Here is a 26,258-nt window from a genome sequence, read left to right on the forward strand (position 1 = left end):
AAACCTGGGTCTCTTGCTTTGCAAGCAGATTCTTCACCATCTGAGCCACCAGGGAAGCTGATTGGTTGGTTAGTTTTTTTACATTGAAATGCACGAGCTGTTTGTATATTTTAGAGATAAATCCCTTGCTAATTTCGTTTGCAAATATTTTCTCCTATTTTGAGGGCTGTCTTTTCTTTTTGCTTATGGTTTCTTTTGCTATACAAAAAACTTTTAAGTTTAATTAGGTCTCATTTTTTCATTTTTATTTTCACTACTCTTAGAGTTGGATCAAAAAACATGTTGGTGCAATTTATGATAAAGTGTTCTGCCTATACTTTCCTCTAAGAGTGTTACAGCATCTAGCATAACTTATACAATTAGGTCAGAGAAAGCAATGGTACCTCAATCCCGTACTCTTGCCTGGAAAATCCCATGGATGGAGGAGCCTGGTAGGCTGCAGTCCATGGGGTCTCTGAGGGTTGGACACAACTGAACGACTTCACTTTTACTTTTCACTTTCATGCATTGGAGAAGGAAATGGCAACCCACTCCAGTGTTCTTGCCTGGAGAATCCCAGGGATGGGGGAGCCTGGTGGGCTGCCGTCTATGGGGTCACACAGAGTCGGACATGACTGAAGTGACTTAGTAGCAGTAGCATACAATCAGGTAGATGTAAATTTTTCATATTTGCTATGTTGCATATTTTTTGACCCATATATATTTTTCAGTTCAGTTCAGTCATTCAGTCATGTCCGACTCTTTGCAACCCCATGAACTGCAGCACGCCAGGCCTCCCTGTCCATCACCAACTCCCAGAGTTCACTCAAACTCATGTCCATCGAGTTGGTGATGCCATCCAGCCATCTCATCCTCTGTCGTCCCCTTCTTCTCCTGCCCCCAATCCCTCCCAGCATCATAGTCTTTTCCAATGAGTCAACTCTTCACATGAGATGGCCAAAGTACTGGAGTTTCAGCTTTAGCATGATTCCTTCCAAAGAACAACCAGGACTGATCTCCTTTAGAATGGACTGGTTGGATCTCCTTGCAGTCCAAGGGACTCTCAAGAGTCTTCTCCAACACCACAGTTCAAAAGCTTCAATTCTTCGGTGCTCAGCTTTCTTCATAGTCCAACTCTCACATCCATACATGACCACTGGAAAAACCATAGCCTTGACTAGATGGACCTTTGTGGGCAAAGTAATGTCTCTGCTTTTGAATATGCTATCTAGGTTGGTCGTAACTTTCCTTATTTCCATCTTTTAATTATTTTAGTCATCAGCAAAAAAGATTCAAGATGGGTTCCCAGATGCACATGATTTTACATTGTTTCTTCCCTCCTTACTGTTGTCACAACTTGTTTCTCTTTTCCTATTATTTTTGGAAAGATTAATTATTTGCTACATCAGTGATTAAAAACTATCTATCCAGTCTAGGTACTTAGTAGAACATTTAGTTAAATGCTACAAATGCCAAAAATAATAGTAGCAAATGAAATCATCTGAGAGAGAAGAGAAAATAAGAGGAGATTTTGGGGGGAGGTATCAAATTAAAAATATATATTTGCAAGTAAACACAAAGTATTTTGTAGCTCTTTTAATTTTTAGGTTAAAAAATGCAAAATAATTTAAGACCTAAATGCTACTTACTGTTGCTAAGAAATATCCATTTTATATTTAGAAGAAAGATCCTTTAAAAAAGGAAGATAGGCTCTGAAAGTTAAAAGAAGACTTCTATTCATTGCTTAAATATTTTGAAATTTAAAAATGGTAGGTTTCAGCAAGGTAAAACAGGTGATTCTCTGTGTTTTTGATTTATAAAAATATGAATGTCTGTGATGCTTTTAATAGAATTGTGAAACTAGATATGAAGTATTCACTACTTTCACTGGTTTGGGGGATTATAAAGATTTTATTACAGAGTTCTTAAAAAGATGGATTAATCTTTTCTTCACAAGCAGATGTTCCTACTATAGGGCATTTGTTTAGTCAAGTGAAGCAAGAAAGAAATGAGGCAATAGGACAATTTGTCATTCAAAACTTAAACAGAATTGGAATTGTGAATTTTTATGCTACTGTAGATGAATTTTATTAACAAAATGTAAGGTTTCAGAGAATTTCCAAGAAGAAGAGTTATGCCTTTTGTAAATGCCAAATATATTTGACTTTTAAATTAATCTACATGGAAGAAAAAATATCAAATTACCAGATTTTAAACGGTTGAAAGAAGTTATACAAGAGCTAAGGAGACTAACTATGTCTCTGTGGCACCAAAATAAGACTACAGTAAAAGAAAATGTGTGATATTAAGTAGCATAGAACTTTGCTATGGAACTAATTATTACATGTACAGAATCTAATTTTTTTTCTTAGGCTGGTCATATTCCCAAACCTTAAATTTTGCTTACAAAAACAACAGCACTTTAAAGAATATACTGTTGAAAGGGAAAGTGAAAGTCACTCAATCGTGTCCGACTCTTTGTGACGCCATGGACTATACAGTCCATGGGATTCTCTAGGCCAGAATACTGGAATGGGTAGCCATTCCCTTCTCCAAGGGATTCTCCCAATCCAGGGATTGAACCCAGGTCTCTGGCATTGCAGGCAGATTCTTTACCAACTGAGCCACCAGGGAACCTTGAAAATATTGGGGTGGGTAGCCTATCCCTTCTCCAGTGGATCTTCCTGACCCAGGAATTGAACTGGGGTCTCCTGCATTGCAAGTGGGTTCTTTACCAGCTGAGCTACAAGGGAAGTCCTCATACTGTTTGTAAGTCCTCTGATTACAATCATTTAATACATGTAGCATTAAGATTCTGAGATGATATTGAGTAAAGCTTAAGAATTTTCCAATATACAGCATGGGGGTATCCATTATGTAAATTAGTCCATCATTAAATGAATTAGGGGGAGAAAATTTTCTTAAATGAAAAGTTTTTTTTTTTTTTTTTAACTGTAGAATGAAAGCTGTTTTCTAGTTGGTGGAGACAGACACACACAATCTTTCACTATTGTTAGAAGACTAGTGTCTCGTGCATATTAAGCCTTGGGTGGGATAGGTGGGGTGTGGGAACACAAACCCTAGAAAATGCTGAACATGAAAGAATGCCATTCATTCTAACCTGACATAAATTACCAATTCTATCAGTTTAAGACATAGGTGTTTGATTTAGATATAGTTGGTCACTTATAAACTACGAAAATAGCTTCTTCTAGCAAATACTGGTGGTATGCTGCTGCTGCTACTGCTAAGTCGCTTCAGTCGTGTCCGACTCTGTGCGACCCCATAGATGGCAGCCCATCAGGTTCCCCCGTCCCTGAGATTCTCCAGGCAAGATCACTGGAGAAGGTTACCATTTCCTTTTCCAATGCATGAAAGTGAAAGGTGAAAGTAAAGTCACTCAGTCATGTCCCACTCGTAGCGACCCCATGGACTGCAGCCTACCAGGCTCCTCCATCCATGGGATTTTCCAGCAGGCAAGAGTACTAGAGTGGGTTGCCAATACTGGTGGTATGCATGATGTTAATTCAAAGTTGAGTGTTTATGCTCCTTACGTTTTACTCACAGAACTGCAAGAATGGCCTAAAAGAGTCAATATTCTACTGGCAAACCTGACTTGTTACCAGTAAATAAACAGATGCTGATGACCAATAATCCAGTGGCAAACAAGTATAGGAAATACCTATGTCAATGTATAACTTGCTTTATTTATGATTTAAATATGACCTTTCCAAAAGAATCTTGACAATAATTTGAGACTGTTGTTCACACAGAAATAATAATCAATTTAAGCCTGCTTCTTAGGGAAGGGTTTGTTCCTGCTAGGCACAGATCATGTACCTTGGTCATTCATGAGGCAAGTGCTGCTATCTATTATGGAAGCCAAGGAACAGCTGTTATATCATCCTAGTGTACAGCAACCGAAAGCTTCAGAATATTTGGAAGATGAGTCCATCATCATGGAAACAAATCAGAGGAAGCCCTGTCATGTTTTTTCTTCTAAGATTAAACAAAAAGATAAATAAAATCAATATTACCTATTACTTAATATTGGTTTCAAGTTACTGTGTGTGTGTGTATATATATATATATATATATATATATATATATATATATATATATTTCATTCACTTATTCAAAAGGTATTTTTGAATGTCTGTTTGGTGCCAAGTGCTCCGCTATGATTTGAGTATGCACCAGTGAATATGATAGACAAGGTCCCTACCCTCACATAACTTACAGTTTAGGGGAAAAGACTTATGTTAAACAAATAAAGAAAACATTTAATTACAGTTTATAATGAGCTATTAGTACTAGGAAGGAATTAAATAGGAAAATCATTAGAGAATAATGTGGTGGTGGCAAAAGGTAGCAGGAAAATATTTAGATAGGATAAAAAGGGATTCCCTCTAAGGAAGTGACAGCTAAGTTGAAAGCTTTAGGGTAAAGTCAAAACTGGCTATTGAGATTCTGAAGGATGTGATCAATGCTTCAAGATCTCTGCTTGTGCTTAGTCGCTCAGTCATATCTAACTCTTTGCAACCCCATGGACTGCAACCCGCCAGACTCTTCTGTCCATGGGATTCTCCAAGCAAGAAGACTGGAGTGGGCTGCCACACCCTCTTCCAGGGGATCTTCCCAACCCTGGGATCAAACTCCTGTCTCCTGCATTTCAGGCAGATTCTTTACCATCTGAGTCACCAGGGAAGCCCAAGAATACTGGAGTGGCTAGCTTGTCCTTTCTCCAGGGGATCTTCCCAACCCAGGAATCTAGCCAGGTCTCCTGTACTGCAGGCAGATTCTTTACCAGCTGAGCTACCAGATCTCTAGGAAGAAAAAAAAAAACAGGCTATGTAAAGACTTTGAGATGGTAGAGAGCTTAGGCCTGTTTCAGAAGCTGAAATGAGGCCAGTAGTCTTGTGGTACGGTCAGCCAGGTAAAGAATAGCAAGGGATGCTTTTGGGCAGATAGATGGGGCTCAGATGCAGCTTTACATTATAGGACATGCATTTGGGGGCATTAGTGATTTGGGGGGCTGTCAGAGCAGTAGTTTTTAAAGATAAACTTCTTCCCCCCCCCCCCCCCCCACTGTTTAGAAATATTTCCCATCAATTTGTTAGGGCAGACCAAGATTTTACCTACTGTTATTTTACTAATCTACCAGTGAGAAAAGTGAAAGGTTTTTCTCTCCATGGCTACTCTCTGCAGTCCCTATAACTTCTTTCTGTTCTCATAGGAAAATTTTTGATATACAAAGCAGATTACTACATGGTTAAGACATCTGTAAATTATTTTCTCCATGAACACCATCTGATGGTCTTTTTTTCCTTATTGGAGAAAACCTCTCTTCATAATCGGCATGCAAACTTTTAAGGAAATCCATTTTCCAGGTGAAAAAGAACATTATCTTATCATCTTTTTACTGCTGGAACTCTGAAGATTTTAGAATCTGTCTATCTGAACTATCAGTAGACAGTGTATTTCTTTCTTACTAGCATGTAAACTCCTTAAGAGCAGATATCAGGGCCTTATTTTATTTTGTTGTTCTTAACTCTCAGTCCTTTACAACTCTTTGTGACCTCTTGGACTGCAGCATGCCAGGTTTCCTGTGCTTCACCATCTCCCGGAGTTCACTCAACCATCTCATCCTCTGTCATCCCCTTCTCCTGCTGCCTTCAATCTTTCCCAACATCAGGGTCTTTTCCAATGAGTTGTCTCTTTGCATCAGGTGGCCAAAGTATTGGAGCTTCAGTTTCATCATCAATCCTTCCAATGAATATTCAGGGTTGATTTCCTTTAGGATTTACTGGTTTGATCTCCCTGCAGTCCAAGGAATTCTCAAGAGTCTTCTCCAACACTACAGTTCAAAAGCATCAATTCTGGTGCTCAGCTTTCTTTATGGTCCAACTCTCACATTCATATACAACTACTGGAAAAACCATAACTTTGACTATATTGACCTTTGTCTGCAAAGTAATGTCTCTGCTTTTTAATATGCTGTCTAGGTTTGTAATAGCTTTTCTTCCAATGTGCAAGCATCTTTTAACTTCATGGCTGTACTCCGCGGTGGTTTTGGAGCCCAAGGAAATAAAGTCTGTCATTGTTTCCATTGTTTCCCCATCTGTTTATGATGAAGTGATGGGACCGGATGGCAGGATCTTAGTTTTTTTAATGTTTAATTTTAAGCCAGCTTTTTCACTCTCTTCTTTCACCTATTTTATTTTACCACTCTACCAAATACAATACCTTACATAGAATGAGGTTTTCCCAGTGGCTCAGTGGTAAAGAATCTGCCTGCAATGCAAGAAACGTGGCAGGAACCGCAGGCTTGATCCCTGGGTCAGGCAAATCCCCTGATGAGGAAAATGGCAACCCACTTCAGTATTCTTGCCTGAGAAACCCCATAGAAAGAGGAGCCTGGTGGGCTACAGTCCATGGGGTTGCAAAGGGTCAGACACAACTGAGGGACTAAACACATACATATACAAACACACAGAGAATGAGCTCTCACATATTAGGAGACTTACATAGACAAGCTAGAGTGTCCAGCTATGTTTTTAGTCACATGCATTGTGACCTACTCATTCACTTCCTTTATAGGTATCTGTTTTCAGTGATTAAGAAATGGGAAGAAAAGTGATGGCTTAGGATTGTGATTACTTTCTTCAATTATATTTAAATGTTATATGTCTTCACTAAATTTTAAGCTCTAGTGAGGGCAGACACCACGGTTGTCCTGGTCACCACTGTGGCTCCCACACCAGCCTGCACCCCACCTCCCATGGAATCACTTGACTAATTATTAGGGATGGTGATTTGTTTTAAAGGGGATAGGCCTACCTAAGGCACAACTCTTCTACTAACTGAAGGTTGTTCAAATACTTGAGGAAAAACTAAATACACAGGATCCAGAGATGGAGATTTACTTCAGGATCAAAAAACTTAAAGTTCAAAGCCCAGTGGAAATAGAATTAGGAAACAGGTAGGTTAGGAATAAGTAAGAAGGTGGGAGAGAACTCTGGGGTAAATATTTAAAATACTACTTGCTAGAAAAATGGTAGGACTGACTAAAAGCCCAGAGCTAGAATGAACAGTCATTACCTTTCTGAACAACACTGAAATTTGGTTTAGAAGTATAGGTTTTATATCTTGAAGTACTGAGAATCACTTATTTTTCATATAACACTCCCATCTGTGAAATGTTTATGAATTCCCCAAGGCATTAGTTTCATGGAACATTTCCAGGTGGTATATTCCTCCTTTCTATGACTCCTGGGAATATATAAAATACAGGACAAACACTTTTGCCACAAAGTTATATTAGGAAATTCTCAGCAACTGCTATTATAATTATAACTCATAGATATTTCACCCCTGAACACACTTCTTTACAAATGAAATGAGGAAGGAGAATAGGCAGGATGCAAGTAAGGCCTATACTAATATAAAGGTTAAAGCTTCTTCCACTCTACTTTCTTCCAGACTGACTCTGCTCTTGGCTATGTGACTTGCTTTGGCAAATAAGATGTTAACAAGATTAATGTAGGCAGAGACTTTCAAAGTTCAAGTGCATTTTTGTTTCCTTTCTTTGACCTTTGCCAATGTCATGACAAGATGTCTGGGCAGGCTTGCTGGAAAGATGTCAGAAACAAATGGAGGAAAGTTAAGTTATCTGAGAAGATCCCATGCTGCACAAACTAGTCCCCGGTTGACCCATGAGCTGACTGCACAGACATTAGTGATCCCAGTGGCAGTAGGCCACAGTTGGCCTAGATCAGCAGAACCACCCAGTGACCCATAGACTGATAAAGAGTTGTTCTTTATTTACTTTATGTGGTGGTACGCAGCATATAACCAACATTCCTACTGTATTTGGAGCCATTTTCTGTCTTTATCTTCAAGAACTTCCATCCCTGCAAACCTTGCTTAGTTCCTTAGAATTGATAAGTTGCTCTTACCTATAAGAACTTCAGATGTTCCAGTTATCTGGGCTCCTCATCCATCCCCTGCCTACCTATAGCTATGTTTGAAGTTCCAGAGTCTCTGTCTTCAGTTCAGTTCAGTTCAGTTGCTCAGCCATGTCCGACTCTTTGTGACCCCATGAATTGCAGCATGCCAGGCCTCCCTGTCCATTGCCAACTCCCGGAGTTCACCCAGACTCACGTCCATCGAGTCAGTGATGCCATCCAGCCATCTCATCCTCTGTTATCCCCCCTGCTTAAATACTGAGCTGTCTTTTTTTTCAAGTTTTCCTTTTGGAAGTTTACCTATGGAGACAGAATTGAAAACCTTCAAAAGTGGGGAAGACTTTCTATTTGATATGTTACGCAATAGATTCTTAGGTAGAGTAGTGACATGATAAAGGGTTATTTAAGTAAAATCCGTCTGGAAGCTGTAAGCCTGATGAATTTGAGTGTGAAAAGACTAGAGTTAATATCTCTAGTTGATAGTTTAGTTCAGATAGAAGAGGAATGATTGTACATCTGTGTCCTGGAGACGTTGGAAAAGTGAGACTGAATGAATGTATGGATCTTTGCTGGGGAAGCAAATGAGTACACTGCTTTGTTAATATTCTAATATGAAGAATTTTTTAAGAATTGTTTCTGAGTTTTTCTCTGAACTCTCCAATACAGTATATATCATTTGTAGTTTTCTAACTAGATCCTAGCCCTGGGGTTTCCATTATAAACTTTAAAATAGACTAGACTGAAATCACATAAGATTAAAATGGCAACATTCATGTGTGTAATGAATGCCAAGAAAAAGCCTTCAACCTGGAATTATTGTGATAATTTAAAACCAATCCAGCCAGCATCCTGAGATATAGATATAATGTTGAGTCCTTCCAACACAGGAATTTGCTCTACATTTGGTAGCAAAGAGTTTCACATATTCTGAAATAGATGTAAACCTAAAAGTATTAAGGTTTTGACAGTATAGCCTCAAAATTAACTAAACATGATAATAATGATGACAACTTCTAAACTTAGTCTATTGTGATAAGCAGCCTCTCTCAGAAATAGCAAATAATAAAGAAAAGGAAGTGATGGGGCAAGATATTTGGTCTGCCATTCACTACCTTGTACAGACTGAGAAATAAATGGCTTATTTGCATAGTGAAGCTCCCTTCTGTTTTCTATAAATAAACTTCCCCCCACTAATTCTTCCAAGTGAATAAATTACATTTAGAGATATTGTTGAATATTCATCCCCAGAGTTCTGTCTTGTACTTGATATTTTATAGGCAAGTCACATCTATTAATTGTTTTTTTTGTAATTTGTTTTGATAAATAAAAGGTTGAATTGAACACCTCTCTAGGAAGAAGAGACTGATATCCAAGTTTTACAAGTGTATATATATATATATATATATATATATATGAGCATGGTTGAAGATTTCCTAAACAAAAATGAAACCCAAAAGATATTCAAGCATGAATTGCCCAAATTGATCATCTCTGCTATTAAAACTTCTTTGAGCAATGAACCATACTTTTAGAAAATTTTTATTGTATTGATATATAGTTGATTTACAGTGCTGTGTTAATTTGTGTTGTATAGCACATATATATGTATATTATTTTTCATATTCTTTTCCATTATGGATAACTGCAAAATATTAAATATATTTCTTTGTGCTATACAGTAGAACCTTATTTTTTTAATCAATTCTATATATAATTGCTTGCATCTGCTGATCTCAAATGCCCAATTCATCCTTCCCCCATACCCTGTCCCACTTGGCAACAACAAGTCTGTTTTCTATGTCTGTGAGTCAATAAGATACTACATTTTTGTCACCCTTTCTAAATGGCCATGGTCTATTTTATAGGTAGTAAAAACAATAGATTTAGATATGAATTTTTCTAGTCTAATATACTTCAGTGATACATTTAGTAGACATATTGAATATTGTGAGTATAAAAGTAGCCAGAAAATGAAAGTCAATGTAGAATAATATTAGCAAAATAAGCATAGACTTATTGATATGATTCCCAAATCCTCTAGAATTGATTTGGTCAATTTGTCTGGATGTCCTTAAAATAACTTGTTAAGACCTGAGAAAGTATTTTATTGTACCAATAGCTTGAGTTCCAGAAATAAGGCAAGAGCAGATGAAGGACATTTTAATGGAGTTATGTTAATCTGCCTTATTTTTTTGAATACATGATCACTTCTCATCTGATTTGTTCTATTTGACAAGAAATTGACTGCTGTGAAAATTTGCAATTGAATATAAACTTTAGAAACAGAATATGACACAGATTCAAGGGAATGAGAAAAGAAATTGGGCATATGGAGAAATATCATGCTATCTAATGATGACCATAGAGATTTTATATTTTTATATATCTTCATACAAATTTTTGAAAACCAACTATTTATTAGGGAATATTCATTCTTACAAAGTAACTCATAAATAATCTACATGAATTGTGAGGGAACTTAAAGTTACCCAGATCATTATGTTTTTCTAATATTGATAAATGATATTCATTTATTTATTATTTTTTAATTGGAGGATAATTCCTTTACAATGTTGCATTGGTTTCTGCCATACAACAACGTGAATCAGCCATTAAGTATACATATGTCCTCTCCATACTGTTGTCAAAATTATTTTATTTTTAATTTGAAAGTTTAATAATTTAAAAACAACAAAGACAACTGGGTGAAGAAAGTGAAAGTGTTATTTTCTCAGTAGTGTCCATCTCTTTGGGACCACATAGACTGTAATCCGCCAGGCTCTTCTGTCCATGGGATTTTCCAGACAAGAATCCTGGAGTGGGTTGCCATGCCCTCCTCCAGGGTATCTTCCTGACCCAGGGATCAAACCTGGGCCTCTTGCAATAGGCAGATTCTTTACCATCTCAGCCATCAGGGAAGCCCATATAAATGGTACTTTCTCACTATGGGTGTCAAATACCTCAAGATACTGAAGATCTAATTCAATGTAATTATTTATTGAGTGCCAATAAGTATGTGTTGCAGGTGGAGTATGACAATGAAAAGGATAGCCTACCAACATCCCAAGATGTTGTAATTCAGTTTTGGATGCAGACAATTAAGGAGCAATTTCAGTAAAATTCTATTTTGGTCATTTATGAGAAATAATTTAAAATTCTGGTGAATATCTCTTCTTAACTTCCTTAATTGGCCGAATACACTGAAATTTACAGTTCCCTGATAGATGAAAGTGTTATTTGCTCAATCGTGTCTGACTCTTGGCAACCTCATAGACTGTAGCCTGCCAGACTCCTCTGTCTATGGGGTTTTCCAGGCAAAAATACTGGAGTGGGTAGCCATCTCCTTCTCTAGGGGGTCTTCCTGACCCAGGGATTGAACCCGGTCTCCTGCATTACAGGCAGATTCTTTACCATCTGAGCCACCAGGGAAGCCCTAGACTTAAGCTAAACTATCTCAGAGCTTATTATTAACTAGGATGTAAGAGTTATGGGTAGTATTTATACTGAGTCCCTTTAAACTGATCATATTCGATCCAGAGGCTGCTCCAGTTTCCAAGATCATTGCAGCTTTCAGCTTGACTGAAACAAATAAATGAAAAATAAATCACCTTCCTGGTTGTTGTTGTACAACTGATCCTAGATACATGGCAGAATATTAAAGCTATAACTTAGGCACATTAATACAGATAGGTTGTGTTGCCTGTTTACTTCCTAAAAACTGTTTCTTTTCATTTCAAAAGAAATAATACCTAACCCCTAAATATTGTTTAAGAATTTTCATTAATACTGAGGCAGAGTGGGCTACCTGATGAATCTGTTGTGATCACTTGGATAAGAAGCTAACAGTAAAGATTGGAATGTGAAAAGCATAGGTAACAGTTATAATTCAAGGATGAGTAAAAATGCCAGCATACCTAGTGTTATCAATCATTAAGATTAGAAAATCTATGAGGTAGGTACTTCAAAAGTACTTCAATATCTGGATTCAATTCAATCCTTGCCAAGTCACTTACAACTCCTAAACAAAGGACCATTTAATCAGCTTTGCATTTGATTGGACTGAGATTGCATAGCTTCGATGTAATTTTCAGTTTGGCTGAACACCAATAGAGATTCATTCATTCTAGCTCATATAGTGTGTGGTGCAGTCAACTTCTTTACCATTCACTCAAAGAAAAGAAAGGAGAGGGCAAATATCCATCCCTCAGCAGATTTTGTGGTGGTGTAGATGTGGTGGTGGTTGTTGCTGTTGTTGTTTTACCCCTAAGTGTCAGCTGTATTCTTGTTTAATGGAAATAGGGGCAAAATGCTTTTGTGAGGTATAACATGTCTTTGTGAACTATGACAGGTATTTCTTGCAATTGTTTCAGTTGCTTTAAGAAGATACACATTCTACAGACTTCCCCAGTGATCCAGTGGTCAAAAATCCACCATCCAATGCAGGGGATATGGGTTTGGTCCCTGGTCAGGGAACTAAGATTCCATGTCACAGGGCAACTAAGCTCTTGAGCTGCAAGTACTGAGCTTGTGCTCTAGAGCCCCCAGACCACAACTAGAGAAGCCCATGCACTGCAACAAAGAGCTCACAGGCCCCCATTTTCCCCCACTCCCCCAAAACAAGAAGATACACATTCTAGTCTATTTGTAAAAACCTATTATGTGCTGGCCATTTTCAGTAGATGTGTACGTGTATAAGAAAGATGAACCTGAAATCCCTGAAGGCCTAAGAAAGTTATAAGAAAGATGAACCTGAAATCTCTGAAGGCCTAAGAAAGTTGTTTTTAACCTAAACTTCAGAATTTTTAGGGTTTGTGGCATTTTTCCCCAGGCTATCTGGTACCAGCTTTCAAAACTGTGAGAGATTTATCCCACTCTAAAACCAACAATTTAATTCAAGCCATGTTTCCTTCATATTTCCATGTTAAAATAATCCATGCATAGGTATATACATATAATACACATATACATACATTTATCAGATCACCACAATAGCTCAAATAACATTAAAAAAACGAAGAAGGAATATTAAAATATAAATGATGAATGTCACAATTTTCAGAGAATTCTAGATGGAGCTTATGAAGCATTCTTAGCTGAGTATAGAACTTGGCAGTGTTTGGAGACAGTAGCAATAAGTATAGACTACAGGTCCCTGAAGTTTGCTTCATTGCACAAGGTTCCTGAGCAGCTTCCTGGGAGTCCATCAGTGAGCTAGATGCTAAGGAGAACAGAGAAAAGAACATAGTGTAGTGATAAGAACAGGAATTGGAAGTCGAGAGATTTGGATTCAAATCTTGTTACAGTCTTCCCTGAATCTCAATTGTCTCAGCATATGTACAATGAGGAAAGGTCACAGGATGAATGCCCTTTGGATTTTTACAGGCTTAAGGTCATATGATCTGACTCAAGAGAAATAGAAGACACTGATTCCTAACCCAGGCATGTAAAGCTACTTTAGAGAGGTTAGACTAGCAAATATGAAGCTATTAGTGAAGTGTTTAAAAGATAGCATGAGCAAATGCTAGATAATATAGAATATGATGTAGGATGTCAGGTAAGATTTATACTCGTGCTGTGGAAAAGAAGGTTTTTGGAGGATGCAGTCTATACTTTGGGTCTTGCTGGTTGAGTAGAGAAGAGCAGAAAATATTATTGGATTAAAAAGCCATGGAACAACATAGTTGAATTTCAACCTTAATATTTAAACTATAATTAAAATGACCTAGTCACTTATAGTGGTCTACAAGAAAGGAAGACAATGTTCAGTATTTTAAAAGTGAACTAAATGTTTTTGGAACTTTGAGTTTATGTAACATCCCTTGCTATTACCTTGGCATTTCTCTTGTCTTAAAAATTTTGTTAAAATATAGTTGGTTTACTGTTGGAAGCCATATTAGGCATTACTGACAAAATGGAGGCACGGCCACAACCCCCTCTCCTCATCTCACAGGCACGGTCCTGGGATGAAGGAGTTAGGCCTTGTGATTTTGACTTGTTCTTTCCTTTCTTCAGTTGAGTTGGCTGGAAAGAATGTTAAGGTGCTTATTGTGCTTGAGAGAAACATGAGAAAGCACAAAGCCTTTTGCAGTTGTGCCCAGAAAATAATCTGTTTAAGGATCTTTACAAAGAATGTTCCAGAATGAGCACGTAGGCCACAGCTTGAGGCAACAGGAAGGATTATTATCTGAGACCTGTTTGTGAGGGGACTGTTTATGGTAAAAGAAGTTTGCTGGGTTTAGGGTTAATTAAGAATAACTAGAAGCCTTTTTAGGAGATACTGATCTTAAGATGCTAGGGAAAAACAGGATTTATAAAGATAAGAAATAAACTGAGGAATGTAGCTGAGGAATAAACTGAGGAATTACAATGTAATCAACAAGTTAAGTACAGTAAATCTGGGTGGGGGAAGCTAAAAACGTCAAACCTCTGACCTAATGCTTTTTTCAAAGTATAAAAGAGAACCTGAAGCTTGAAATAAACATGTAGTCCCATACTTTGAGTTAGAGGCTACATCATTGTCCGCCGGATGTAGTCCTGTACTATGAGTCAGAGGCTACATCATCATCGCTGACACCGTCCATCTCTTCAGGTTGAATCCCTGGCTGCTGGAGCTGGACTCCGGCAAGTGGCGCCTGAACAGGGACACCACTTAATTTCTGCTGTACAACAAAGTGGTTCATATGTGCATATATTCTTTTTCATATTCTTTGTGATTATGGTTTATCACAGGATATTGAATATAGTTCTTTGTGCTATACAATAGGACTTTTTATTTATCCAGTCTATATATAATAGTTTGTATCTGTTAATCTCAAACTCCAAACCCTTCCTTCCCCCACTCCCCCTTCCTTAGGAACCACAAGTCTGTTCTCTATATCTCTGAATCTATTTCTGTTTCATAGATATGTTCGTTTATGTTGCATTTGAGATTCCACATAGATGTTACATCATATTTGTCTTTGTTTGACTTACTTCACTTAGTATGATAATCTCATCAATCCAACCATGTTGCTGCAAATGACATTCTTTCATTCATTTTTATGGCTGAGTAGTATTCCATTATATATATGTACCACATCTTCTTTATCTGTTCATCTGTTAATGAACATTTAGATTGTTTCCATGTCTTGGTTATTGTGAATAGTGTTGCTAAGATATGTTCTTAAGGGTGCATGTATATTTTCAAATTATAGTTTTGTCTGGATATATGCCCAGAAGTAGGATTGCTGGATCATATGGAAACTCAATGTTTAGATTTTTGAGGAACCGCCATACTTTTTTCCCATAGTGACTACACCAATTTGCATTCCCACCTTGGTGATTCTCTTTAATACAAGTAGAAATTATGGTTGGCCTTCCAGAATATATTCTCTAGCAGTTTTCAAAGTTATAAGTAATTACTCCTTTTGGTGAACATAAAACCCAAAAAGTACTTACTAAGTTATTGATGTAAAGTCATGATACTAAATATTAAGGGAAAAATGAATTATAGCTTCAACACATATGTGATTCTTTTTTTTTTTTTTTCTCAGCGCTCATCCTCCTGGTCCTCCTGGCGGCCCACATATGTGATTCTTAAGTGTAAGTGTGCATAATACTTTCTGCATGAATGATTTAATTTTATGAAGTCATTTAATACAATTGGTAGAGATCAATAAAAGCATGGCAAATAGCTAGAGTGAAAATTTACTCTCAGTAATTTAAGAGTATATTTGACATGTTTATCATTTTAAAATGTTCAGTCAAAATAAATAAATAAAATGTTCAGTCATTATTGCCAGCCAGAAATGCGACCATCCACTGCTCTTTTATTCTGTTTCATGATTAGAATACTTGTTTGTATTTTTTCTGGATATTTCTTAACTTTTTGAATAGAAATATGCCTTTTCTTTTTGATGAAATGCATTCCCTAGGACGTCAATAAGTTAAAATATGAAAAAAATGAGTTAAAATATGAATATGGTAACTTCTTTTTGTAATTAAAACCATGACAGAGATGACTAGTTTCATGATATATAGTCACATGGAAATTAATAATTAACTTTTACTGACTCAACATGATTTTGTGTATAGTGATACCCGTTGATTCAGTTACTAAGGAAGGAGAAGAAAACAGAGACATTTTTCAATGTTTTGAAGAACCTCCATATTGTTTTCCATAAGGGCTGGACCAATTTACATTCCCACCAATGATGTATAAGGGTTCCCTTTTCACCACATCCTCAATAACACCTTTTGTATTGTCGTCTTCATAACAGCTATTTTAACAGGTGTGGGATGACATCTCACTATGGTTTTGATTTGCATTTTCTCAATGATTAGCATCTTTTCATGTGCCTTTTGGCCATTTTGATGTCCCTCTTTGGAAAAAGAACTATTTAGTTCTTCTGCCCATTTTAATTGGATTGCTTTCTTTTTTATTAAGTTGTTTGGGTTCATTCTACATTTTTGAATATTAATTCCTTATCTGAGATACGTTTTCTTTTTCCCATTCTGTAGATTATCTTTTCATTGTGTTGTTTCTTTTGCTGTGCAGAAGCTTTTGAGTAGTCCCACTGGTTGACTTTGCCATTTCTTGATATGGAATAATTAAAATAATACTTATGTGATTTTCACATAAGGCTTTGTTTGCCAAGAATAAAATACAAACAAATCATTTTCAGTCTATGAAAGCTGAGATATATAGAATTTGACTAGAATGGATTTTAAGCAGTGGTCAATGGTTTAATGTGTGAATGTATAATCAATTTCAAATTTTTAATTAAAAACTCTTATGCTAGAAGAAGTCTACTGGAAACCCTTTGTATATTAGCTGTGTTAAGCCTGTTTAGTTTCAGAGATAAAACGGGTTTTATTTGCTTGTTTGTTTTAAGGAAGGTGTTCTTTTAGGTTCTAAGTAGGAACTATGGAACATTGTGACACGCCTTATAAGAGAAAAAAAAAAAGTAAAATTTTGAATATGGCATCAGTCTCAAATGAGGACTTTTTTTGCCCATAATACATTTCCTTAGATAATAGGAATTTGGACTTAGGAGTAACTAGACTAGGAATGGGCTTTAAGGAGGTACTGTCCTCAAATAAATAATCCACCCTTAAGATATCCCTAGAGTCTACCACACTGAAGGCTTTAGCTATTTTAAAGCAATTATTCCATCAGAAGGATCATGACTTAATTTGCTTCCAATAAATTCCTAGTTAAATCGATAGAAACATCATCTAACATAGGAACTTGGAATGTGTAGAAGGAGAGAGGATGCAATGAATACTGGTAATGGGGAAGTGAGGGGGTGCCAGGCTGGCCCTTTCACACTTTTCTGGAATTAACTACACATGTGCATGAATAACTCAGTGTACCTTGGATGGAGAGCTTTGTGGCCTTTTTAGATATGGAAGTCCTCTTGATGATCTAAGGTATCATCTCCATGTCACCTCAACTTGCAGTATGATAAAAAAATAAAGTATCCTGCTAAAAATTTTATTTAACTAGCTTCAATTCACAGTAGTGTTCTCTTGATTTGCCCATAATACATTTCCTTAGATAATAGGAATTTGGACTTAGGAGTAACTAGACTAGGAATGGGCTTTAAGGAGGTACTGTCCTCAAATAAATAATCCACCCTTAAGATATCCCTAGAGTCTACCACACTGAAGGCTTTAGCTATTTTAAAGCAATTATTCCATCAGAAGGATCATGACTTAATTTGCTTCCAATAAATTCCTAGTTAAATCGATAGAAACATCATCTAACATAGGAACTTGGAATGTGTAGAAGGAGAGAGGATGCAATGAATACTGGTAATGGGGAAGTGAGGGGGTGCCAGGCTGGCCCTTTCACACTTTTCTGGAATTAACTACACATGTGCATGAATAACTCAGTGTACCTTGGATGGAGAGCTTTGTGGCCTTTTTAGATATGGAAGTCCTCTTGATGATCTAAGGTATCATCTCCATGTCACCTCAACTTGCAGTATGATAAAAAAATAAAGTATCCTGCTAAAAATTTTATTTAACTAGCTTCAATTCACAGTAGTGTTAAGTTTAGCAAATCCTTGTAGCACCTGCTCTGCTTTTGCCAAATTTTAATTACATGCAGCTCTGCTCAGCAAAAGAGAAGCATTTTTCTGCATTTGGTGGTGGGAGAAATGCTGACTGCCTGGGGACTAGAGTGAGCTCAGCAAATATATATCTTTGCTTCTTAAAAAATGCTAGCAGAAAGTCACCAATAAAAAGCAGCAGCATACAAAACAGAAACAAAACAGAGATAATCTCGTAAAGAAGTGCGGCATGAAATTTTTGCTGAAATTCAAATATCTCTCTTCTTCATCTCTACTAGGTTAAATTCTTTTGAGCAGAAAAAGATGCTGCTCTGTTAGTGAAATTAATTTAATGTGACATATCACATCTTTGGGGGAACAGTAGAGAAGGAAATTAAAGCGTTCTTATATCATTACCACTAGCTGTGCAATCCTGAAGCCCTGGCAGAATGCAAGAGTGAATCTCAAAAAGAAAATAGAAATAAGGGATAGTAGTTCAAAGTTTTAATGGAACAAATCCTGAATTGGAGTACTTAAAAATTGAATGACATGTAGTTTCTTTTATTTAGTTTTAGTTCAAAAGGAAACAAAAATTTTATAGTCATTTTATTTTATTTTTTTTATTTTTATTTTTTATTTACCTGGGGTGATTGTAGTTTTTTTTGTTGTTGTTGTTATTGTTTGTTTTTTATTTTATTTTATTTTTAAACTTTACAACATTGTATTAGTTTTGCCAAATATCGAAATGAATCCGCCACAGGTATACCTGTGTTCCCCATCCTGAACCCTCCTCCCTCCTCCCGCCCCATACCATCCCTCTGGGTCGTCCCAGTGCACCAGCCCCAAGCATCCAGTATCCTGCATCAAACCTGGACTGGCGACTCGTTTCATACATGATATTATACATGTTTCAATGCCATTCTCCCAAATCTCCCCACCCTCTCCCTCTCCCACAGAGTCCATAAGACTGATCTATACATCAGTGTCCTTTTGCTGTCTCGTACACAGGGTTTTTGTTGCCATCTTTCTAAATTCCATATATATGCATTAGTATACTGTATTGGTGTTTTTCTTTCTGGCTTACTTCACTCTGTATAATAGGCTCCAGTTTCATCCATCTCATTAGAACTGATTCAAATGTATTCTTTTTAATGGCTGAGTAATACTCCATTGTGTATATGTACCACTGCATTCTTATCCATTCATCTGCTGATGGACATCTAGGTTGCTTCCATGTCCTGGCTATTATAAACAGTGCTGCCATTAACATTGGGGTACACGTGTCTCTTTCCCTTCTGGTTTCCTCAGTGTGTATGCCCAGCAGTGGGATTGCTGGATCATAAGGCAGTTCTATTTCCAGGTTTTTAAGGAATCTCCACACTGTTCTCCATAGTGGCTGTACTAGTTTGCATTCCCACCAACACTGTAAGAGAGTTCCCTTTTCTCCACACCCTCTCCAGCATTTATTGCTTGTAGACTTATGGATTGCAGCCATTCTGACTGGCATGAAATGGTACCTCATAGTGGTTTTGATTTGCCTTTCTCTGATAATGAGTGATGTTGAGCATCTTTTCATGTGTTTGTTAGCCACCCGTATGTCTTCTTTGGAGAAATGTCTATTTAGTTCTTTGGCCCATTTGTTGATTGGGTCATTTATTTTTCTGGAGTTGAGCTGTAGGAGTTGCTTGTATATTTTTGAGATTAGTTGTTTGTTGGTTGCTTCATTTGCTATTATTTTCTCCCATTCTGAAGGCTGCCTTTTCACCTTGCTAATAGTTTCCTTTGTTGTGCAGAAGCTTTTAAATTTAATTAGGTCCCATTTGTTTATTTTTGCTTTTATTTCCAATATTATGGGAGGTGGGTCATAGAGGATCTTGCTGTGATGTATGTTGGAGAGTGTTTTGCCTATGTTCTCCTCTAGGAGTTTTATAGTTTCTGGTCTTATGTTGAGATCTTTAATCCATTTTGAGTTTATTTTTGTGTATGGTGTTAGAAAGTGTTCTAGTTTCATTCTTTTACAAGTGGTTGACCAGTTTTCCCAGCACCACTTGTTAAAGAGATTGTCTTTAATCCATTGTATATTCTTGCCTCCTTTGTCAAAGATAAGGTGTCCATATGTGCATGGATTTATCTCCGGGCTTTCTATTTTGTTCCATTGAACAATATTTCTGTCTTTGTGCCAGTACCATACTGTCTTGATAACTGTGCCTTTGTAATAGAGCCTGAAGTCAGGTAGTTTGATACCTCCAGTTCCATTCTTCTTTCTCAAGATAGTTTTGGCTATTCAAGGTTTTTTGTATTTCCATACAAATTGTGAAATTATTTGTTCTAGCTCTGTGAAGAATACCGTTGGTCGCTTGATAGGGATTGCATTGAATCTATACATTGCTTTGGGTAGTACACTCATTTTCACTATATTGATTCTTCCAATCCATGAACATGGTATATTTCTCCATCTATAGTGTCCTGTTTGATTTCTTTCACCAGTGTTTTATAGTTTTCTATATATAGGTCTTTAGTTTCTTTAGGTGGATAGATATATTCCTAAGTATTTTATTCTTTCCGTTGCAATGGTGAATGGAATTGTTTCCTTAATTTCTCTTTCAGTTTTTTCATTATTAGTGTATAGGAATGCAAGTGATTTCTGTGTGTTGATTTTATATCCTGAAACTTTACTATAATCATTGATTAGTTCTAGTAATTTTTTGGTGGAGTCTTTAGGGTTTTCTATGTAGAGGATCATGTCATCTGCAAATAGTGAGAGTTTTACTTCTTCTTTTCCAATTTGGATTCCTTTTATTTCTTTTTCTGCTTTGATTGCTGTGGCCAAAACTTCCAAAACTATGTTGAATAATAATGGTGAAAGTGGGCACCCTTGTCTTGTTCCTGACTTTAGAGGAAATGCTTTCAATTTTTCACCATTGAGGATAATGTTTGCTGTGGGTTTGTCATATATAGCTTTTATTATGTTGAGATATGTTCCTTCTATTCCTGCTTTCTGGAGAGTTTTTATCATAAATGGATGTTGAATTTTGTCAAAGGCTTTCTCTGCATCTACTGAGATAATCATATGGTTTTTATTTTTCAATTTTTTAATGTGGTGTATAACGATTGATTTGCGGATTTTGAAGAATCCTTGCATCCCTGGGATAAAGCCCACTTGGTCATGGTGTATGATCTTTTTAATGTGTTGTTGGATTATGATTGCTAGAATTTTGTTAAGGATTTTTGCACCTATGTTCATCAGTGATATTGGCCTGTAGTTTTCTTTTTTTTGTGGGATCTTTGTCAGGTTTTGGTATTAGGGTGATGGTGGCCTCATAGAATGAGTTTGGAAGTTTACCTTCCTCTGCAATTTTCTGGAAGAGTTTGAGCAGGATAGGTGTTAGCTCTTCTCTAAATTTTTGGTAGAATTCAGCTGTGAAGCCATCTGGACCTGGGCTTTTGTTTGCTGGAAGATTTTTTATTACAGTTTCAATTTCCATGCTTGTGATGGATCTGTTAAGATTTTCTATTTCTTCCTGGTTGAGTTTTGGAAAGTTGTACTTTTCTAAGAATTTGTCCATTTCTTCCTCGTTGTCCATTTTATTAGCATATAGTAGTCTCTTATGATCCTTTGTATTTCTGTGTTGTCTGTTGTGATCTCTCCATTTTCATTTCTAATTTTATTGATTTGATTTTTTTCCCTTTGTTTCTTGATTAGTCTGGCTAATGGTTTGTCAATTTTATTTATCCTTTCAAAGAACCAGCTTTTGGCTTTGTTGATTTTTGCTATGGTCTCTTTTGTTTCTTTTGCATTTATTTCTGCCCTAATTTTTAAGATTTCTTTCCTTCTACTAACCCTGGGGTTCTTCATTTCTTCCTTTTCTAGTTGCTTTAGGTGTAGAGTTAGGTTATTTATTTGACTTTTTTCTTGTTTCTTGAGGTGTGCCTGTATTGCTATGAACTTTACCCTTAGGACTGCTTTTAAAGTGTCCCACAGGTTTTGAGTTGTTGTGTTTTCATCTTCATTAGTTTCTATGCAAATTTTGATTTCTTTTTTGATTTCTTCTGTGATTTGTTGGTTATTCAGCAGTGTGTTGTTCAGCCTCCATATGTTGGAATTTTTAATAGTTTTTCTCCTGTAATTGAGATCTAATCTTACTGCACTGTGGTCAGAAAAGATGCTTGGAATGATTTCTATTTTTTTGAATTTACCAAGGCCAGCTTTATGGCCCAGGATGTGATCTATCCTGGAGAAGGTTCCATGTGCCCTTGAGAAAAAGGTGAACTTCATTGTTTTGGGATGAAATGTCCTATAGATATCAATTAGGTCTAACTGGTCTATTGTATCGTTTAAAGTTTGTGTTTCCTTATTAATTTTCTGTTTAGTTGATCTATCCATTGGTGTGAGTGGGGTATTAAAGTCTCCCACTATTATTGTGTTATTGTTAATTTCTCCTTTCATACTCATTAGCATTTGTCTTACATATTGCGGCAGTCCCGTGTTGGATGCATATATATTTATAATTGTTATATCTTCTTCTTGGATTGATCCTTTGATCATTAGGTAGTGACCTTCTTTGTCTCTTTTCACAGCCTTTGTTTTAAAGTCTATTTTATCTGATATAAGTATTGCTACTCCTGCTTTCTTTTGGTCCCTATTTACATGGAAAATCTTTTTCCAGCCCTTCACTTTCAGTCTGTATGTGTCCCCTATTTTGAGGTGGGTCTCTTGTAGACAACATATGTAGGGGTCTTGTTTTTGTATCCATTCAGCCAGTCTTTGTCTTTTGGTTGGGGCATTCAACCCATTTACATTTAAGGTAATTACTGATAAGTATGATCCCATTGCCATTTACTTTATTGTTTTGGGTTCGAGTTTATACACTGTTTTTGTGTTTCCTGTCTAGAGAATATCCTTTAGTATTTGTTGGAGAGCTGGTTTGGTGGTGCTGAATTCTCTCAACTTTTGCTTGTCTGAGAAGCTTTTGATTTCTCCTTCATATTTGAATGAGATCCTTGCTGGGTACAATAATCTGGGCTGTAGGTTATTTTCTTTCATCATTTTAAGTATGTCTTGCCATTCCCTCCTGGCTTGAAGAGTTTCTATTGAAAGATCAGCTGTTATCCTTATGGGAATTCCCTTGTGTGTTATTTGTTGTTTTTCCCTTGCTGCTTTTAATATTTGTTCTTTGTGTTTGATCTTTGTTAATTTGATTAATATGTGTCTTGGGGTGTTTTGCCTTGGGTTTATCCTGTTTGGGACTCTCTGGGTTTCTTGGACTTGGGTGATTATTTCCTTCCCCATTTTAGGGAAGTTTTCAACTATTATCTCTTCAAGTATTTTCTCATCGTCTTTCTTTTTGTCTTCTTCTTCTGGGACCCCTATGATTCGAATGTTGTAGCATTTAATATTGTCCTGGAGGTCTCTGAGATTGTCCTCATTTCTTTTAATTCGTTTTTCTTTTATCCTCTCTGATTCATTTATTTGTACCATTCTATCTTCTAATTCACTAATCCTATCTTCTGCCTCTGTTATTCTACTATTTGTTGCCTCCAGAGTGTTTTTAATTTCATTTATTACATTATTCATTTTATGTTGACTCTTTTATTTCTTCTAGGTCCTTGTTTAACCTTTCTTGCATCTTCTCAATCTTTGTCTCCAAGCTATTTATCTGTGATTCCATTTTGATTTCAAGATTTTGGATCAATTTCACTGTCGTTATTTGGAATTCTTTATCAGGTAGATTTCCCTATCTCTTCCTCTTTTGTTTGGTTTGGTGGGCATTTATCCTGTTCCCTTATCTGCTGGGTACTCCTCTGTCTCTTCATCTTGTTTAAATTGCTGAGTTTGGTGTGTCCTTTCTGTATTCTGGCAGTTTGTGGAGTTCTCTTTATTGTGGCATTTCCTCGCTCTGTGTGGGTTTGTACAGGTGGCTTGTCAAGGTTTATTGGTTAGGGAAGCTTGTGTCGGTGTTCTGGTGGGTAGAGCTGTATTTCTTCTCTCTGGAGTGCAATGAAATGTCCAGTAATGAGTTATGGGATGTCTGTGGTTTTGGGGTGACTTTGGGCTGCCTGTATCTTGGAGCTCAGGGCTGTGTTCCTTGCTGCTGGAGAATTTGCTTGGTATGTCTTGCCCTGAAACTTGTTTCACCCAGAGAGGTTTATAGCGTTATATGGCGAAGATAAGAGTGAGGAGGGAGTTAGAGGTGACCCGAATGAGTTGAGGTGGAGTCAATAGAGGAGAGAGTGGGCTATTCAGTAATCTCTTCCTTATGTGCACTCCACAACTGGACGGCTCAGAGTTGTTCACAGAGTTAGAAGAGAAGAAGGAGAAAGGTGGCAGAGGTGGCCAGGAGGATAAATGGGGGGAATGAAAAGGAGGGAGACAGATCCAGCCAGTAATCAGTTCCCTAAGTGTTCTCCACCATCTGGAACACACAGAAATTCACAGAGTTGGGTAGAATAGAGAGGGGTTAGGGAGGAGACACAGGTGACCTAGTGGAGAAAAAGGAGAGTCCAAAGGGAGAGAGAGCAGTTAAGCCAGTAATCTCGCTCCCTAGTGAAAAATGGGTACTGAAGTTTGGGTTCTTAAAGGTACAAAATTGGTAACAAATACATAAAAGCAAAAATTAAAAATCTAGAGTAGAGTTTGGAATTTCAAAAATACGATGTTAAAGGAAAGAAGAAGGAAAAGAAAGAGAGAAAAAACAAACAAACAAATACAAACTAGGTCGCAAAAATTATAAAGAAAATATAGGTACAAAATTGATAACTAATACCAAAAAGCAAAAGTTAAAAATCTAGAGTAGAGTGTGGAATTTCAAAAATACAATGTTAAAAAAAGAAGAAAAAGAAAGAGAGAGAGAAAAAAAAAAAAACAAGAATAAACAAAGTCACATAAATTATTAAAAAAAAATACAGGTACAAAATTGATAACAAATACCAAAAAGCATAAATTAAAAATCTAGAGTAGAGTTTGGAATTTCAGATATAAAATGTTATTTAAAAGAAGAAGAGAAAGAAACAGCGAAAAAGAAAAAGAAAAAAGAAAAAAGGGTCACAGAAATTATATAAAAACAAAAACAAAAACTATAGTCACAAAATTGATAACAAATACTAAACAACTAAAATTAAAAATCTAGAGTAGAGTTTGGAATTTCAAAAATACGATGTTAAAAGAAAGAAGAAGGAAAAGAAAGAGAGAAAAAACAAACAAACAAATACAAACTAGGTCGCGAAAATTATAAAGAAAATATAGGTACAAAATTGATAACTAATACCAAAAAGCAAAAGTTAAAAATCTAGAGTAGAGTGTGGAATTTCAAAAATACAATGTTAAAAAAAGAAGAAAAAGAAAGAGAGAGAAAAAAAAAAAAACAAGAATAAACAAAGTTGCATAAATTATTAAAAAAAAATACAGGTACAAAATTGATAACAAATACCAAAAAGCATAAATTAAAAATCTAGAGTAGAGTTTGGAATTTCAGATATAAAATGTTATTTAAAAGAAGAAGAGAAAGAAACAGCGAAAAAGAAAAAGAAAAAAGAAAAAAGGGTCACAGAAATTATATAAAAACAAAAACAAAAACTATAGTCACAAAATTGATAACAAATACTAAAAAACTAAAATTAAAAATCTAGAGTAGAGTTTGGAATTTCAAAAATACAATGTTAAAGAAAAGAAGGAATAAGGGAAAAAAAGTTAAAAAATTATAAAATATATATATATATATGAAGTTTGCTTTAAAAAAATAGGGTCTTCTTTTTTTTGCAAAGTAAGCAGTTATAAAAGTGGAAATTAAAGGAATAATAGAGGACTTAAAATTTTTTTAATTAAAAAAATAATTAAAAAAAAAAAGAAAGAAAGAATGATCGTACAAATAGTAAAAATGTATCTAGGACTTTCTCCGGTTTTGTTGTGAGTATTGTGGGTTCAGTTCATTTTTAGCTATTTCCTTATATTTCTCAAGATCTATAGGCCCCTTCCTATGTAGATGGTAGTGACCACAGGGTTTTAATCTATTGCCTGTAGCTTCCAAGTCGGTTCCCTCTGTTATAGCTTCTTCTGTTTGCTGGTCTCTTCAGTGTCTGGTTTCCGTCCTGACACAAAGGGGACGGTGGAGGACACTTTTTTTTTTTTTTTAAGGCTCACTTGTTCAGTCGCGCTGAGGGGAGGTAGGGAGGGATGCTGCAAACAAATAACACTGGCGTGTGCTCACAGTGCCTCAGCCACACTGGGTCTGCCCGCCGTTCATGGCGCATGTAGCCTCTCTGCCCATGCTGCTCAGGCTCT

This window comes from Bos grunniens, chromosome X, assembly GCF_055505025.1.
Source record: "Bos grunniens cultivar Pamir isolate PY7600 chromosome X, Bosgru_T2T1.0, whole genome shotgun sequence".
Taxonomy (NCBI): Eukaryota; Metazoa; Chordata; class Mammalia; order Artiodactyla; family Bovidae; genus Bos; species Bos grunniens.